The 3,306-nt window shown below is 45.7% G+C and overlaps 2 non-coding genes across 2 annotated transcripts; both read left to right on the forward strand.

Annotated features, from left to right (window-relative positions):
* The first annotated feature begins 1,315 nt into the window (after nucleotides 1-1,315).
* trnastop-uca lies at nucleotides 1,316-1,402 on the forward strand. The gene has a single exon. It is a non-coding gene; the product is annotated as a tRNA-Sec (tRNA).
* A 1,421-nt stretch (nucleotides 1,403-2,823) lies between these two features.
* Nucleotides 2,824-2,910, forward strand: trnastop-uca. Its single transcript has one exon. It is a non-coding gene; the product is annotated as a tRNA-Sec (tRNA).
* The last annotated feature ends 396 nt before the right edge of the window (nucleotides 2,911-3,306 follow it).

Raw genomic sequence — 3,306 nt, forward strand, 5'->3', positions numbered from 1 at the left:
TCCCCGTACCCCTGAACATTGTTTCTATTCAAACAATCATCTAACGCCCTCTTTTAAAAAAAAAAATTTAGAGTACCCAAATCATTTTTTCCAATTAAGGGGCAATTTAGCGTGGCCAATCAACCTACTGTGCGCATCTTTGGGTTGTAGGGGCGAAACCCACGCAAACATGGGGAGAATGTACAAACTCCACACAGACAGTAACCCAGAGCCGGGATCAAACCTAAGACCTTGGCACCGCAAGACAGCAGTGCTAACCACTGGGCCACCGTGCTGCGCTCTCCTATCTAATGCCCTCTTGAATGCCAATGCTCCTATAATCCTGGATGGCTGCTGGATAAGTAACCTAGAGAATCATATAGCACAGAAGGAGTCCATTCTGCCCATCGTGCTTGTCCTGGCTCACTAAAAGACCTATCCAATTAATTCCGCACCCGCAGCTCATTCCCCACTGCCCTGCAATAATTCCTCCCCCACCCCCCCCCCCCTTAAGTACTTTTCCAATTCCCTTTTGAACGTTATGATTAAATCAGCTCCCTTTGAGGCTTTCCAGATCATCCAAACTCAGGGACTCACGTTGAAAAAAAAGGCCTCATCTCCCCCATGATTCATTTACACCACTGTAACACAATACAATAAATGAAGTCAAATCCCAATTGCTGGCTATTCTTCAGTAGCTTGAATTCAGGGTGGGGAAATATTTGAGTTTGGAATTCTGTGATCAGTCAGGCAATGTGGGAATGTGTTTCTTAGGAGATTTACCAATTTTCTTGGGAGGTCTGTGTTTCTGGAAAAGGCACAGTAAGAAGTCTTACAACACCATGTTCTGGAGAAGTGTGAAGAGCAGATTGTAGCCTGTGAAGTTCTGATGTGGGAAGGATAAAATTGTCCTGGCGCCAGAAGAAGAGGTTGCATGATTAACTCCTTGGGGTCTGTGCTACTATTTAGTGATTGATTTCACCATCACAGGTCAAGGTGGGGCATGAGAGTGGCGGCGATGGGATTGAATACATTTTGCAGGGCACTCTGATGGTGCAACATCGCTGGATGACTTGATTGAGACACCAGCATCAAACACAGGCGACGGCCAATCAGGAAGCTCTATATTTGCATATGGGTCCGCAGAGCGCCGTGCGATCGGAGGTGTCACCCCTGTGGAATGAGTCGGAAGATCTTTAATGAGGTGAATTCAATTGTATCTTATGAAACTATGCTGCCTACCAGAGTCAGAGTGAAAACTAAAAATCAGTCAGCACAAGCGTAAAATGATGCGGATATTGGTAGTTTATATACTGCTGAAGTACTTTTAAACAATGCCCGGATGATCCTCAGTGGTCTGGGGTGCAGGCTTCAAACCTGTAGCTGTCTAGCGACAGAGTGGTTCAATTCCACCTTTCGGGCGATGCCACCCAGTTTTTAACTCCTTCCCATTGCATTTGCTGAAGACCCAACCATTAACAATGATAAAGGTAACCTTCCATTTCAATAAATAAGGCTGTGGTTTGCAACTTCGTGTTCTTATGCATTGCCTTTTGTGGCACAGGTCTTTTGGGTCTTGTGGGCAAAACCGGAGCACCCGGAAGAAGCCCACACAGACACAAGGAGAACGTGCAGACTGCGCACAGACAGTGGCCCAAGCAGGGAAACAAACCTGGGTCCCTGGCACAATGAAACAATAGTGCTAACCACTGTGCTACCGTGCCACCCACCAATTCTGCCTGCAGAAGATGTAACATAGTGAGTAAGAGGACTGTGATGTACGACCATCACTGCCCTCTCACAAGCTGGCACCACAAGCATTGAATCTACGATCATCGATCATCCACCATTAGCTTTGTTGGATTGGTCATATAGTTTGGAATCAGATACCAGACTCCCAAAGCATCTGACATGACAACAAATGTTCCACATGCCATGGAGCTTGCGGATCATGAATCAGCCTCATCAGTCATCTGGGGGCTCATGGAGGGATGCCTCACGGCGCTGAGGTCCCAGTTTCAATCCTGGCTCCGGGTCACTGTCCATGTGGGGTTTGCACATTCTCCCTGTGTTTGTGCTGGTTATGGTTATGCCCCCACAACCCTAAGATGTGCAGGGTAGGTCGATTAGCCATGCTAAATTGAACCCTTAATTGGAAAAAATGAATTGGGTACTCTAATTTAAAAAAAACGTTTTTTAAAATCTGTGGGCTCATGGGAAACACTGATTCTCACTAGTGAGGGACAGCCAACACAAACAATAAAAATAACAGGCAGTGGGCTGAGAAGTTCCACTATTCACTGGCGAGCCAGTTTAACTTTCCATTTCGACTCATCTCTTTCAATGTCCCCTCCAAACAGTCAGCCTCCAGAGGTTACAGCCACTAGTGACTGTCTTCCAGTTGTCAGTGTTGATGTCTGCCATCTTTATACCTCACTTGTAGGTGTCCTTGTAACAGACGTGTGGACACCCAAGTGGTCATGAACCAGTGGCCGTTTCACCATCCAGAATGTCTTTGTGTGAACGGCTGTGACCCATCCGCGAATGTGGCCGAACCTCATTGACTTAACAATGAGTATGTGTGGGTGGAATTAGCACATTCCAGAACCTCAGAATTGGTGACCTTGTCCAATCAGAAAGTGTGATATTTGCATATGAGTCTGTAGAGGCATCCGGAGGCATTCTTCATGTGAAATGAGTTGAAACATTTTTACTGCTGTGATTTCAGTTTACGCTCTGAAGTGTTGTGGAATAATAGAGAGATATAAAAAAAAAATTCACCACACACTAAATGTGATGAAGATATCAGTTGTTTATATAAAGAATGGGCAGCATTCTATCCCTGCCTGGATGACCCTCAGTGGTCTGGGGTGCAGGCTTCAAACCTGTAGCTGTGTAGCGGCAGAGTGGTTCAATTCCACCTTTCAGGCGGTGCTGACTATATTTATAACTTGCATTGCATTAACTTTCTGTTGCATTTGCTGAAGATCCAACCATTAACAATGGCAAGGCAGCCTTCCATTTCAATATGCAATGGTTTCCACGGTGGTTCACAACTTGTTGTTATTATCCATTGTCTTTTGTGGCTCAGGCTATGGACCAAGTGCTGGAAAATGTGATTGGAGTAGATAGGTGCTTGATGAACGGCACAGACTAGAAGGGCCAAAGGCCGCTTTCTGTGTTGGATGACTCCATGAGCCCCACGACCTGGGTGTCCTAGAACATGAGTCACAAAAAGTTGGTTTACAGGTGCAACAGATGATTAAGAAGGCAAATGGAGTTTTGTCATTCATTGCTAGAGGGATGGAGTTTAAGACTAGGGAGGTT

The sequence above is a fragment of the Scyliorhinus canicula genome, chromosome 6, assembly GCF_902713615.1.
Source record: "Scyliorhinus canicula chromosome 6, sScyCan1.1, whole genome shotgun sequence".
Taxonomy (NCBI): Eukaryota; Metazoa; Chordata; class Chondrichthyes; order Carcharhiniformes; family Scyliorhinidae; genus Scyliorhinus; species Scyliorhinus canicula.